At 40.8% G+C, this 16,144-nt stretch overlaps 1 long non-coding RNA gene across 1 annotated transcript; it reads right to left on the reverse strand.

The window, feature by feature from the left end:
• Window positions 1–7,109: 7,109 nt before the first annotated feature.
• LOC113069021 (uncharacterized) lies at window positions 7,110–8,281 on the reverse strand. Its single transcript, XR_003279644.1, has 3 exons — window positions 7,942–8,281; window positions 7,630–7,708; window positions 7,110–7,487 (listed from the first exon to the last, which is right to left on the reverse strand). It is a non-coding gene; the product is annotated as an uncharacterized LOC113069021 (long non-coding RNA).
• Between the last annotated feature and the right edge of the window lie 7,863 nt (window positions 8,282–16,144).

A 16,144-nucleotide genomic window follows, 5' to 3' on the forward strand; every position in this document is an offset into this window, starting at 1 on the left:
AGTGGGGAACAGTGTGTGGTGATGGCTGGGATTTGGCTGATGCTGCAGTGGTGTGTAGAGAGCTGAACTGTGGAGAACCTGTAGATGCTCTGTATGGTGCTCATTTTCAATCAGGATCAGTCTGGATGAATGCTGTCATGTGTACTGGATCAAAATCCACACTTAAGATTTCTGTCCTTCAGCTGTCATTCTCTATATTAGTATACTCTAATATTTAAACTCTGTGAATGTGAGGTTGGTTGGTGGTAACAGTTGCTGTGCTGGTAGAGTGGAGGTTCTTCACAGAGGTCAGTGGGGAACAGTGTGTGATGTTGGTTGGGATTTGGCTGAAGCTGCAGTGGTGTGTAGAGAGCTGGACTGTGGAGAACCTGTAGATGCTCTGGGTGATGCTCATTTTGGATCAGGATCAGAATCAGTCTGGATGAGTGCTATCATGTGTATTGGATCAGAATCTTCATTGAAGAACTGTGGATCATTAGGACAAGGTAGTCAAGGCTGTGGTCGTAGTGGAGATGCTGGAGTCGTCTGCTCAGGTAAACTGCTTCAGTCCTCAGTGATACACCACCTGCCTTTACTCTTAAAAGCATCAAATATACATATATTTAATATATGATGACACAGCGAAGTTAATTTGTAATCATTATTAGGTTTTATGAACTAACAAAAAATCATACTTATACAATTTATTATGTACATCCAGTCGATTGTTCTCAAAGAAAAATACCCCAACAGGGTCTTCAGGACCCCGACGCGAAGCAGCTGTCAGGGTTTATTCTGTGAGAACAACCGGCTGGATGTACATTATCCCACTTAATACATGGTTGCTCGCAACATAAGAATATCTTTCGGACTGGAAGACCCCAGGCAGTACTCTTGCTCTTACTCCTATGGGGCACTCAAGGCCCATAGAGGAGTAGCATAGAGTGACAGGGTCGACTATCCAATGCGAGAGGCGTTGCTTTGAGACAGAAGACCCCTTGGTTTGGCCACCAAAGCAGACAAAAATGTGGTCAGACTGCCAGAACGGCTGTGGCCGCTCAATGTATATCCTCAAAGCCCTCACTTGGCAGAGTTTCACCGAGAGGGCCTGCAAATCGCCAACACGCTTGACCGATGCTAGAGCAAGTAGCAGAGTGGTTTTGAGCATCAGGAGCAGAAGGTCAGCTGACTGCAGTGGCTCAAAGGGAGGTCCTTTGAGTGCTCCAAGGACCATATGAAGGTCCCAAGTGGGAACAGTGAGGGGACACGGGTGTTTCAACAGCCTAGAACCTCTCAGGAAATGCACAATGAGGCTGTTTCAACCCACTGATTGGCCAGCGATAGGAGCATGAAATGCTGTGATGGCTGTTACGTACACCTTGAGCATGGAAGGGGTTTGACCCTTGTCTAGAAGCTCTTGGAGAAGTGACAGTATCTGAGATACCTCACACTCAACAGGGTCTTCGTTTCGTGCTGAGCACCAGTCAATGAAGACTGACCATTTCTGGGCGTACAGGCGTCTTGTAGACGGGGCTCTCGCCTGGGCAATGGTGTGTAGCACGTCCCCGGGGAGGCTTAGAGGCTCCCATCGAGGGACCAGACGTGCAGAGCCCAGAGTTCTGGCTGCGGATGCGGATTGTCCTGTTTGCCTGAGAGAGGAGGTTCCCGCCTCAGGGGCATTGGCCATGGGGCTTCCATGGAAAGCCTTAATAGCTCTGAGGACCAAACTTGGCCCCTCCAGAGTTGGGCCACCAGGAGGAATCTGTGCCTGTCTTCCCTGACTCGCCTGATGACCTGAGGGATCAGAGCGAATGGGGCTTTCATGGAAAGCCTTAATAGCTTTGAGGACCAAACTTGGCCCCTCCAGAGTGGGGCCACCAGGAGGAATCTGTGCCTGTCTTCCCTGACTCGTCTGATGACCTGAGGGATCAGAGCGAATGGGGTAAAAGTGTAAAGAAGGATGTTGGGCAAGTCGTGGGCAAGCACATCTTTGTCCTTCGATAAGTTGGGCAATGAGAGTTGCTGCGCTTCAGCTACCATCTGCTGAAAGAAAGGGAAGCTGCTGAAGTACCAGAGCGGGCTCTGGTGATATGACCACCCTCATATGGACTGAGTCGAAAACCGCTCCCAGGAACGTAATGCGTTGGCTGGGGGGCAGTGAGCTCTTGGCAAAATTGACCCTGGCTCAGGAGCTCGGATCTGTGGTGGTCTAGCTCGGTTCGCGACTGGGCTAGAATGAGCCAGTCATCGAGATAGTTCAGAACGCGTTTTGAAAATGTGAAACATTTATTGTGTTCGATATAATAATTTCACTTTGCACTGTGATAGATTTACCCAAAATTAATTTTACCTGTTTAACCACTACAGAAAACATCAGAGCTAGTGGTAAATGTTAGAAGGACTAGCCGAGGTAAGACTGCTCTCGGTGGATACATGAGCACTGAGCGCCCATGATCGCACGTCTCCGTAATCAGCAAAGCATATTTTCAAACATAGTTTTAAACAACAAACATTCTTCCCCGAAATACTCTTAGAACTGCATTTCATGACACAATAACAGTAATATTTTGACAGTTATGCAGGTTTTCTCCTCCGCTTAATGCTCACTGGTTGGTGCGAAATGCATTCTGGGATACCTGGCTGCCTCAAATTCGCAAAAGTCACCTCTGGATTCATTCTTGATAAAACGGGTGTAGCAAGAAAACATCTGGGGATCTGAACTGTACTTGGCTAGATGTGAACTTTGAATTGGAACAGTACTTGAGGAATGAATGATGACGTTTCACAAGTCCACAAGAACACAAGTACAGCAAAAACACATATTGAGAAACTGCTCGAGTCTAGACCGGACTGGTGTAGCTAATGGTGCTTGGAACAACTCGGCATGGCATGGATTTGGCTCGATTTGCAGTTTTTAAACCGCTTTAGAGTGGGCAGGATTATTCACGTTGTTGGATCCGCTCCTCTGCTATCAACTGCGAAGATGAGTCAATGTGGCAGATTTAATCTTTTAAACCAAAAACAAAGAACTAGTTTATCAATAAATTAATAAAATGTTAATGCAACCTCCTTACTGTTTTCCCTGACACATTCATAATCATTACTTCTGCTGGTATGCTGTGGCAAGCTTATTGGGCTATGTATGCAATTAAAGGTTCAGTATTATAATTTACATGGTTTATTAACAATCCTGCGATTATTTAATGAAATTAGTTAGGGTTAGGGTTAGGTTGTGATACAGTACATAAAGCATTACCTGATTTTAAAACAAATGTAACCTTTTTATAAAGTTTCAGCAATTTTTCTTTTTCTTCAGATGTCAGATTGGTTGGAGTTTCTCGATGCTCTGGGAGGTTAGAGATACTTCATGATCAGACGTGGATGTCAGTGTGTGATGCTGTCTTCGACCAGCAGGATGCAGAGGTTGTGTGTAGAGAGCTGGACTGTGGGGCTCCTGTACAGGTGCTGGGAGCAGCTGCTTTTGACAAAGGAGACGCTCAGATGTGGACACAAGAGATTCAGTGCAGAGGAAATGAGTCTCAGATACACCTCTGTCCAACATCACCATCAGACAAACACAGCTGTTCTCATGACAGTGATGTTGGACTGGTGTGTGCAGGTTGGAATGAATTTCCTGTGACTGAATACATTTGCTTTAAAAAAAAATGTTTTTTTTGGGAGGGGCGGCATTTTCAGTCTTTTTGCCATCTCAACTTTTCTTCCTCTTTGTCCTTCAATATTTATTTGTCTAATTATCTTTGTTCAACAGGCACGTGCAGGGGGGGGGGGGGGGGGGGGGGCGATGGGTGCTTGAGCACCTGCCCCTTTGCACCTTGGTGCCCAAAGTGCCCTTTTGTCAAAGCAAAATTTTCTCAATTTTTTTTTTTTTTGAAAACGTACCCTTTTGTGAATGCCTGCCTATGCCCAGTCTAAATATTAGTAAAATTTCTGAATAATAATTTAGCCATCAATAAGATGACCCACATGATGACCTTTCACCAGGGCCGTGCAGAGACCCTTGGAGGGACAGGTGCTCAAATTATAAAAGGGGCACATGGAACAAGGTTTAAATAGCGCGGTTCAAAATATCAATACAGCAATATATTGTGATGCATTCCTTGTCGATTCACGTGTCGATATGGATGATTATGTATTGATACGGCAGCAAATGCTGTGATGCAGTTTAGAAACTGAAATGTATTAAATTGTCCCAACAAGGATACCTTTTTCTTCTCTGTTCCACAGAATAATTAAGAACAGCGGTTATAGTAAAAACTTTAAAAAAACACTTGTGCCTCTACATTTCCCTCTTTCTCACCAGCCTCTGTCTCCTGGCTTTTTGTTACCTGATCTCTTTCTGTCACTTGTGCCTCTACATTTCACTCTTTTTCTCCCTCCAACTCCATATACTCATTTGATCTAATACTTTCCACTCTCTGTCCATCTAGGTACAAGGCTCAATTTATTTCAGCATTAATCTATTATTTTAACCATTACTACTACTCTTGCACCTAATCAATAAGTCCACCTTAAATATTGATACAAAACATTAAACAACTGATACACTGGAATATAGTGATTCATATTTTTATTACTGTTGTAGTTCTTGTTGTCTAAAATTGAACACCTTTGCAATGTTAACAAATGACAGACTACATGTGTTATTCATCTCCTTGACACTGCACTTTGATGCCAGGTCAGGTATATTATTCATTTTATATTGACATTGATATTTGTAAATTTATTTCCAGAGAGATATTATTGAGTTTACAGGGTAAAGTGGTCTTGCTGTAGTAAACACTTTTGCTATTGTAGAAAAAAATATATATTTTGAGTCACATTTAAAATATAATTATATTTTAATTCCTTTCTGAATTGTTTTTATTTTCATAATGATTATTCAGATAATGAGAAAATCTGAATAAGGCTTACCAGTGTTATGATCATTCTTTTAAGGCACTCTGCGTGTTAAAAACGAAATACTGTAATATAATAAAAGACATAATAATATATATAAAAATACCATAAAAAGACCAGACCCCTCGATCAGGGGCGTCATGCATTCATGATGAGGGGGCACATTGGGGGGTATAAGTCATGCTACGAAAGCACTGTATAACTGATATAGGATTATGTTTTATTTATTTTTCCTTTTTATTCAAAACAATTCTAAACATGCTTAATATATCAGGAAATATCTCGATTCTCAGATGTGTAAGTAAACCCGTTTTGCACCTTTATAGATTGTTATTTAATCAATATATGGAAAAGTAGTGTAATCTATTAACTACACATAATACCCCAACTTTTTACTTAAGTGCCATATAATATTTTCAATATGACTGAATTTGCATTTAATGTAAATTTAAATAACAATATTGTAAGTTACTTATTTTAACACTTTCATTTTACAGAGAGTAAAGAAAATTTACATTATCAAAGAACATTTTCATTCAGTCTAACCAGAGTTCAGGCACTCTCAAAAACTCCCAATAAAATCACTGAAGCACTTTACATTACATAATGCACATCTGCACTTTTGCTGTTTCTGATGAGAGAATTCGCTAAACAATTCAGTCAGCGAGCAAATGAACAAAACACCGCGTTTCAGTGACGACTCTTCTGCACGTCTCTGATTGCGCAACAGAATCGTTTCTGATTGGTTATCATGAAGCGTTACACGAAAGCGTCTGTCTGTGGCTCAGCGCCAGCCAGCGAACACAGATTTTAATTTAGCATTGAATTTGGAAGCTGCATTTAAAATCCACTTTGCTAACAAATCTTTGAATGGGCATGACGCCTCTGCCCTCGATGCCTGTGAAACGATTCTCCCTCAAACAGCACGCTAACGTTACTTCTACACTACAGCTACACACTGCAGTATAAACAACATATCTGCATGTTCTCACATCTCGTCGTTCTTGCTTGAGCACCTGCCCCTTTGCACCTTGGTGCCCAAAGTGCCCTTTTGTCAAAGCAAAATTTTCTCAATTTTTTTTTTTAAAAACGTACCCTTTTGTGAATGCCTGCCTATGCCCAGTCTAAATATTAGTAAAATTTCTGAATAATAATTTAGCCATCAATAAGATGACCCACATGATGACCTTTCACCTTTGACGACGGGGAAGATTCCTCACGCGGCGCGCGCAAGCCGCGAATTTTTTAATTGCCAGAGGATATTTTCAACACCTTGGAAGCTGGTAACTGGTGTTTCATTCTCAGCGAAGTGATTTTGATATTTATTTACTTATTATTATTTTACAAGAACGACGAGATGTGAGAACATGCAGATATGTTGTTTATACTGCAGTGTGTAGCTGTAGTGTAGAAGTAACGTTAGCGTGCTGTTTGAGGGAGAAACGTTTCACAGGCATCGAGGGTTTTTTTACTTTAAAAAACATTTCATGTACCTGCAACAATGATAAAAACTAAAGGTTCCTGGAGGCACCTTTTGGGGTTCTTCACTTCGCCACGCCGGTGGAACCCTCTGAAGAGCTTCTAGGCCCCGCTCTAAATGGGGGTGGTTCTCTGAGGAACTTTCAATGGTTCCTGGAGGAACCCTTTTATTAGGATAGACAGGAACCACCTGGGGTGCTTCAAGGCACCATTTCCCTAATTTCAGTTCTTCACCCCCAACCCCCCTCCCCCAGTTTATTTATTTTTCCTGCTATTGACATTTTTTATGATTTAAAAAAACAAACTGAAAAAATAAAACAAATGCATATAAAACATAGTTTATTGATAAGCAACAACAATATCCATAATCACCTTAAATAGTCAATACTGCACATCACAATCCCATTCATGGACACATCAGTGTTAATATTGCTATAAACAAATAACAACAACAAAAAAACATTTACACCTTGGTAAAATTATAAACAAATAAATGTGACTCAATTATCTTAGAACTTTAAAAAACATTTCATGTACCTGCAACAATGATACAATTTAAATTAATAAATTCAATTAAATTTTAGACACGATGCAACTAATAGTAACATTTTCTTTCCTGTTCTAAATTATGGAAACTGATTGGAAGAATTATCACAGGACATTTTAAGAAATTGATAAGCCTCAAGATAGCTTAATAAACCAGCTTCTCAGCAGCGGAAGTTTTTATAGTTGGGTTAACTTCGAGAGCAGTGAATAGGAGAGTATCACAAATATATTTTTGCATTCTCATTTACTCAAATAACAAAACAAAAACTCTAAAGATAGCATTTTCACAACTTTCAATCAAAGGAAAAAATCTGACAGAGACTGATAACAGCAGTCAGAAGAGAGAACAATGTCAAATTTATCATTCCTCCCAAAGACTCTGGATTTGAAACACCCTTGCATTAGCTTTTTTGTAATTTGATACAAATGTGATATAATACAAAGTATAGCATTATTAATGCACATAATTTTTAAAAAATCATAATATAAAAAATGGTAAGGATTTACGATGCTGATGGCCGCTGAAACACATCATCAGTCTTATGCAAATGGTCCATGGTCTCCTCCTGAATGGCCAACAGATACAGCAGAAAAACAGTGCACTTTAGTGTACTTTTAATTGGTTTTCTGTATAATCTTGAAAAGAACACAGTTACTCATAGTAAGGTGAACTCATGTCGGCAGGTTCATCAGCAAGAAGCTCCTCACCATCAGGAAAGACTGCAGTGCTGCTCTCACCAAATGGGGCTCCTGTTATTACCACAGCTGTTCTGAGATTATGTGTAGGCTGTTCATTGAAAAAAAGAGTGATTTACTTAAAATTAAATAACAAAATATTTACATTTATTCGTTTAGCACAGGTATTTTTTTAATTATCTTAAAAATGAGGAACACCACAGGAATTATTTTGTCATATTAGTGCATTGATTAATGGTTGTGGGCTAATTAAGTGCACAATGTGTGTATAAGTTGTGTGTGTACACTACATATGTATACACACATGGACAAACTCATACTTACCTCATCATATACAGTCCAGGACAGCATGTTACAGGAAGGGCAATGTTAGAATTACTCTGGAAACAATAAAAAAAGAGAAAAGAAAAAAAGAACTGTTAATAAACTATAAATAATTGAATGTTTTAGAAGGGTTTCTGGTGTGTCTCTGCAAAATTTATTTACACCTACAAAATATGGGTTACGTCCAGAGAGGTCTGTTTATTGTCAGCCAGCATCAGACATCAGCAGCTGTCTGTCCACTGCCTTACAGGTGTCCACTACAGAGACACATTTCTTTATTAACCGCTGAATAAAAAGAAGGGTAGTTTTTTATTGTTTAATTCAGTTCAGTGTAACAGTGTACACAGTCATATATAATTTTGGATTAGGCCAAGCTGAAACACCATTTCAGTTATTTCAATGTCTAATAAATAATTAAATACTTACATAGTGCTGCTCTGTGAATCCTTTGAGATTTTTAGAGAAGTCATACTGGATCATACTGAAAAACCAGTTTTATGTAGGTTATGTGCAAATGACTCTAAAAATAGGCAAATAGCCAAAGATTACATGTACGTCAACATGGATGTGTAACTATTTAACAAACGTAAAAGACAACAATAATTTAGAAAAGTTGAAGAAAAGAGTTACAATGAATAAAGGTAAACAATAAACATCATGTGTAAGTTAAACCTAACTAATAATTATTGTTTGTGACCTTGTGTTTGTAGTCTCCATTTCGTCCCACAAATTGCATTAGACTCGTAAGCATCGCAGCTATTACAGTTTTTTTCAATCGCTAACAAGCGCTTAACCATACTTCAGATACTTTTTCTAAACTCTTAACACAGACTCACACCTACAAAACACAATTGGCCAAATGGATAATTTTCTTCTCAAAAACACATTTTGTTAAATATATACTAAATCTTCATTTCAAAATAGAACACATCTTTATCTGCACGCACCAACTTTACCAAAACACTGGAAATCTGACTCAAAATTAAATTATTCTGTCAAAGAATAACACTTGTTTTCACCTCACAAGGTACATACAGTCAATCAAAGTACACCAGGTTTCAAAATACTGGCTATTGTTGACATTACTAAAACTGCATTGACTTTTATGTTTCAGTTTTACAGGTATTTGCATGCAAAACATGCAATTCACTGTTTTACACTAAATTTATTGGTTTGGAACTGTATGTCCAAATGTACAGTAATGTTCACATTCAAAAGCATTCCAGTAAAAAGCTATTTTTCCCTTTACTGTTTACTGCAGGAGGCAGTACAGTAGAAACACGGTATGATAGAACAGAACAGGCTCGACAGTATTGCTTACAGTGAACAAAATATCAATGAAACACATAAGAGCATTCTGAACATAAAACAACAACATCAAAAAGCCCAGATAAAAAAAGGGGGGGGGGGGGGGGTTAAAATAAAAACAATCTCTCACTGCTCCTGCTGCTCTCACTGCTCCTCTCACTGCTCCTGCTCATCTCACTTCTCCTGCTCATCTCACTTCTCCTGCTCCTCTCACTGCTCCTCTCACTGCTCCTGCTGCTCTCACTGCTCCTCTCACTGCTCCTGCTCCTCTCACTGCTCCTCTCACTGCTCCTGCTCCTCTCACTGCTCCTGCTCCTCTCACTGCTCCTGCTCCTCTCACTGCTCCTCTCACTGCTCCTGCTCATCTCACTGCTCCTGCTCCTCTCACTGCTCCTCTCACTGCTCCTCTCACTGCACCTGCTCCTCTCACTGCTCCTGCTCCTCTCACTGCTCCTCTCACTGCTCTTCTCGCTGCTCCTCTCACTGCTCCTGCTCCTCTCACTGCTCCTGCTCCTCTCACTTCTCCTGCTCCTCTCACTGCTCCTGCTCCTCTTACTGCTCCTCTCACTGCTCCTCTCACTGCTCCTGCTCCTCTCGCTGCTCCTCTCACATCTCCTGCTCCTCTCACTTCTCCTGCTCCTCTCACTGCTCCTCTCACTGCTCCTGCTCCTCTCACTGCTCCTCTCACTGCTCCTGCTCCTCTCACTGCTCCTCTCACTGCTCATCTCACTGCTCCTGCTCCTCTCACTGCTCCTGCTCCTCTCACTGCTCCTCTCACTGCTCCTCTCACTGCTCATCTCACTGCACCTGCTCCTCTCACTGCTCCTGCTCCTCTCACTGCTCTTCTCACTGCTCCTCTCACTGCTCCTGCTCCTCTCACTGCTCCTGCTCCTCTCACTTCTCCTGCTCCTCTCACTTTTCCTCTCACTGCTCCTGCTCCTCTCACTTCTCCTGCTCCTCTCACTGCTCCTGCTCCTCTCACTGCTCCTGCTCCTCTCACTGCTCCTCTCACTGCTCCTGCTCCTCTCACTGCTCCTCTCACTGCTCCTGCTCCTCTCACTGCTCCTCTCACTGCTCCTGCTCCTCTCACTGCTCCTGCTCCTCTCACTGCTCCTGCTCCTCTCACTGCTCCTCTCACTGCTCCTGCTCCTCTCACTGCTCCTGCTCCTCTCACTGCTCCTGCTCCTCTCACTGCTCCTCTCACTGCTCCTCTCACTGCTCCTGCTCCTCTCACTGCTCCTCTCACTGCTCCTGCTCCTCTCACTGCTCCTCTCACTGCTCCTGCTCCTCTCACTGCTCCTTCTCCTCTCACTGCTCCTGCTCCTCTCACTGCTCCTCTCACTGCTCCTGCTCCTCTAACTGCTCCTGCTCCTCTCACTTCTCCTGCTCCTCTCACTGCATCTATCACTGCTCCTGCTCCTCTCACTGCATCTCTCACTGCTCATGCTCCTCTCACTGCTCCTCTCACTGCTCCTGCTCCTCTCACTGCTCCTCTCACTGCTCCTGCTCCTCTCACTGCTCCTCTCACTGCTCCTGCTCCTCTCACTGCTCCTGCTCCTCTCACTGCTCCTCTCACTGCTCCTGCTCCTCTAACTGCTCCTGCTCCTCTCACTTCTCCTGCTCCTCTCACTGCATCTATCACTGCTCCTGCTCCTCTCACTGCATCTCTCACTGCTCATGCTCCTCTCACTGCATCTCTCACTGCTCCTGCTCCACTCACTGCTCCTGCTCTTCTCCCTGGGCCCCTTGCTCTTATTCTTCCTCGTTCATACATTACAGTGTTTCTCTTTTTCTGTTTCTGTTTCCAAAAACATCACTCTTCAAAGTCCTCCTTTTATTGTATAAGTTTATTGTCTAAAAAATAAGCCCTGCCATTGAGTCTAAGCCAGATTGGAATCAGTTGTGGTTGGCCCAATTTACACAACATAAATCAGCTAAGATATATTGTTTTTGAACTGATATCATTGCAGAAGCAGAGGTTTTTATACTGTATCTAAGGTTTGGAACATTGTTTTTGCTATTGTGGGATGTTGTGTGTTAACATTTGTAAATACTACAAAAACGATCCATAATTTTGTTGGGAGGTATAGCTTGTCTGTTCAGAATATGTAAGCATTGTGGAAATGTATTTAATGACTCCATATTGTGTGAAAACGACATGAAATGTGTAAATGGTATGGCCACAATAGATAGATGCTGTGCTAATTGTGTTTAGAGTTTTGAAAATGTGACAACTGCTTGGACAAATGCTTGTTAGCGACTGAAAAAAACTGTAAATTAATGGTTAAAACAAAACATTTTAATAAAAAAAACATACAGTTTAATGTGTCAGTGTATGAATCAGTATACAAATAATAAATCTTGTGTATTTATTTTGGAGCCTTTACTCACCTTGCGCAGCGGTTGTTTCTTTGAGGAAAGGAGCCGTTACTCCTTTGTATTTGAAATAGTGATGGCCGATTCGTGAACGAATCGTTCAATTTAACCGGTTCTTCTTAGTGAACCGGTTGAACCAGTTCACCAAATCGAACTGAATCGTTTGAAACGGTTCACGTCTCCAATAAGCATAAATCCACAAATTACTTAAGCTGTTAACTTTTTTAACGTGACTGACACTCCCTCTGAGTCAGAATAAACCAATATCCCGGGGTAATCCATTTACTCAAACAGTACACTGAATGAAATGCTGTGAAGACCGAACTGAAGATGAACACCGAGCCGAGCCAGATAATGAACAAACACGCCCACTGCTGGAGCAGTTCTCGTTCTCGAGTCAAGAACCGGTTGCTTCGGTGTTCGGATCACCAGTACACTCAACCGAGAATCGTTTCTGTCGGACGCGTCCGAATTGAAAACCGATGAACTGATGATACTGCGCATGCGTGTAATTTTGTAAGTATTTTGTTAAACATCGGAAAGTGTGATAAAGTAACTATATTTTATTTTGATTTTTTTTAAATTATTTTTTTTAGATTAATGTTTCCAATCTGTATATTGTATATAATGTATAGGCCAAATGGGTTTTCAGGGAAGTTGGACAATAATTAAGACTCTAAAGACTCTTATGTTTAATAGGAATAAGGGATGATTTATGAGATATCTGTACTGTATTTATAGTTAATGATGACATTCATAAATTGAGTTTGTAGTAAACAGAACATGAACACGAGTAGAGCAGCTGATGACACTGAACTGCAGCACGTGCCGGTTAGAGCGATTCTCGTTCTCGAGTCAAGAACCGGTTGCATCGGTTTTCGGATCATCAGTACACTCAACCGAGAATCGTTTCTGTCGGACGCGTCCGAATTGAGAACCGATGAACTGATGATACTGCGCATGCGCGATTCAGCGTGAAGCCAACTGACTCACAGCATGTCTCTGAACCGAAGGGATTCTTTTGGTGATTTATTCTGATTCTGTACTAGTAGTTATGAGCGGGTATTTTGAGGGCTTGGATGAAGGGCAATCTGGCGAAACGTAAGTTAATTTAATAACAAATACATCGCAATGGATTATGTTTAGTAAGTGGATCATGGTTTCTGCACTGATGACACCTAATTTATTTACTTTATATCTTCAAGACTTAAATCCTCATATGCACATTATTGCTGTTACTGTATTTAGGTGTTGTTGCAAAACTCAAATGTAAACTTTTCATGATTATGAGGTTTTAACTGACTAAAGTTATGATTACTGACTTTATATATTTGAATGTTTGATAGACGTGACGCCATTACGTCATCGCCTATGACGTCATTACGTCGAGCGTGAAAGAACCGATGAACCGGTTTTTTCAACCGGTTTATTGAATCGAACCGTCCGAAAGAACCGGTTCGCGGAAAAGAATCGAACTTCCCATCACTAATTTGAAATCGCTTCGCTCTTCCACGCGCACGCGCGCGCACACGAGCAAACACCAGGAGCGCGAGGACGCCAAGCCTCATGCATTTTCTTCTTCCTGACAACGGCTGAACAGTTAATTTTGAATAATTTTAACCTTTTTCATTAGGGGGAAAAATCTAAATATTACTATTGTACCGATTGTTATAATTAAGAGTTTTTTTTTAAATTAAATTAATGCGTTTAGTCATATTTAGTTAAATAATACTTTTAATGTTTGCTTTAAAGTTTCAAGGTAAACTATCCTCCTTCAAATCATTTAACATTTAGCCTATTTCAATAAAACTATTTTTAGTTATTGCAGTATTTAAGTTTAAGTCTGGAGGAAATTAATAAATAATAATAACAAACATGGTGTAGCAACTGATGCCTGTTTGCTTGTATATATTCCCTGTTGCTGAGAAGTGTTTTCAGAAATAATTGTAACATTTTGGTTGGATATTCTGTCTGTTTAGAAGATTTTGTATGTCCTTTTGCTTTTGTTATTTAATTTATTTATGTTTTGACAGAACAAATGTGAAGATTTGTTCAACCATTTAGGTTTTTTTTTTTCACATGCAAGTGCCACAAAACGAATTGTTCCATCACATTCCTAAAAAGTAAATAATAATAATAATAAGTCACATTTAATTTTTGTCACTTCTCTGGGTTCTTCCAGATGCTGGCTTTTACAAGTGAGATCTTCCAGGAACCACTTTAATGTTAACAGAGCTTGCAGTAACCCTTTTTTTAAATGTGAGTTCCTCCAGGAACCTCCAGAGCACTTTGAGGTCTCAGTGTAATGAAAGGGTGACTCCAGAACCTCAGAACAGGGAACAAAGTGCTTCAAGGATCCCATGAGTTCATGCACGAACTGCAAAGACTATAATGGTTCTTCCAGGAACCCTATTATGAGAAAAAGAGCTTTGAGGCACTTAAAATACATTTTAAGCTTCCTGGAGTACTCAAAAGGATACCTGAGGCACCTTTAGTTTTTACAGTGTACAACAGTAATAAAAATATGAATCACTATATTCCAGTGTATCAGTTGTTTAATGTTTTGTATCAATATTTAAGGTGGACTTATTGATTAGGTGCAAGAGTAGTAGTAATGGTTAAAATAATAGATTAATGCTGAAATAGTAAATTGAGCCTTGTACCTAGATGGACAGAGAGTGGAAAGTAATAGATCAAATGAGTATATGGAGTTGGAGGGAGAAAAAGAGGGAAATGTAGAGGCACAAGTGACAGAAAGAGATCAGGTAACAAAAAGCCAGGAGACAGAGGCTGGTGAGAAAGAGGGAAATGTAGAGGCACAAGTGTTTTTTTAAAGTTTTTACTATAACCGCTGTTCTTAATTATTCTGTGGAACAGAGAAGAAAAAGGTATCCTGGTTGGGACAATTTAATACATTTCAGTTTCTAATCCCAGAGTTATTATTAGGTGGAAAGAATTTTTTTTTTTTTTACTTTTAAACTTAAAATTGTCTCTTCTAATCTGTTTCTTTTTCAAAACTGCATCACAGCATTTGCTGCTGTATCAATACATAATCATCCATATCGACACGTGAATCGACAAGGAATGCATCACAATATATTGCTGTATTGATATTTTGAACCGCGCTATTTAAACCTTGTTCCATGTGCCCCTTTTATAATTTGAGCACCTGCCCCTCCAAGGGTCTCTGCACGGCCCTGGTCCTGACAAGGGAAAAACATATATAAGTCGCATTGGACTATAGGTCACATTTATTTAGAACCAAGAACCAAGAGAAAACATTACCGTCTACAGCCGCGAGAAGGCGCTCTATGTTTTCAGTGTAGACTACAGGAGCACTGAGCAGCATAGAGCACCCTCTCACAGCAGTCGACGGTAATGTTTTAACTTTAAAGGGGGGGTGAAATGCTATTTCATGCATACTGAGTTTTTTACACTGTTAAAGAGTTGGATTCCCATTCTAAACATGGACAAAATTAAGTTGTACGTTTGAAGGAGTAGTTCTGTTCCAAAAATACTCCTTCTGGTTTGTCACAAGTTTCGGAAAGTTTTTTTCGAGTATGGCTCTGTGTGACGTTAGATGGAGCGGAATTTCCTTATATGGGTCCTAGGTCACGTCTGCAGGAAGAGCGCGCGCTCCCATAGAGCAGAGCACTGAGAGCACAACAGGCATTCAAAGATCAGAGCGAGAGCATCGCGAAATGTCACAAAATAAGTGTATTTTTGGTTGCCAGGGCAAGACAACCCTTCACAGATTACAAAAAAAAAAAAAAACAGCATTAAGGGACCAGTGGATGGAGTTTATTTTTACAGAGCATCAACAGAGTTGTGCAAGTGTTTGTGTTTGTTCCCTGCATTTCTAAGATGCTTGTTTTACAAACATGGCCCAGTTTGACGACAGATTTGCATATCGTTTATTTCTTAAGGATGATGCAATCCCAACGAAAAAGGGCCACGATCGTGTGTTGGAACCGCAGGCGGTGAGTAAAACTGCTTCAAATATCTCTGCCTCCTTGTTAGTGTTTCCGCCTCCCATCGGAGACCCGGGTTCGAGCCCCGCTCGGAGCGAGTCGTTGCTGCTGCTGCTCTCGTTCAGTTTCAGCCTCGGGATCTGATTCTGGATCATAAATATACGCTGAATCTGACTGTTAGCCATGGTTTATTTTGATTGGTTTTGTCCTCACGGTGTCAACAGCTTCCAGACGCGCTCAACACAAAAGCCTACTGGCGCTCGTGATTCTTTAGCTCCGCCCACACGTCACGCCTCCAGTCGGTCGTGTTTTTCCGGGAAAAATCGGTACAGACTATCTTTCTCTTATGAATATAATAAAACTAAAGACTTTTTGGAGTTATGAAGGATGCAGTACTACTCTATAGGTACTCAAGATTAACAGGATATTGAGTGAAAACGAGCATTTCACCCCCCCTTTAACTTCAATGGGAAACAGGGATCGCTTCTGTGTCATTTTCGTCCTGAGCTCATTCTTCACTCATTTAAAAAAAAAAAAACTTTCGATCC

Source organism: Carassius auratus, unplaced genomic scaffold (assembly GCF_003368295.1).
Source record: "Carassius auratus strain Wakin unplaced genomic scaffold, ASM336829v1 scaf_tig00000492, whole genome shotgun sequence".
Classification (NCBI taxonomy): domain Eukaryota; kingdom Metazoa; phylum Chordata; class Actinopteri; order Cypriniformes; family Cyprinidae; genus Carassius; species Carassius auratus.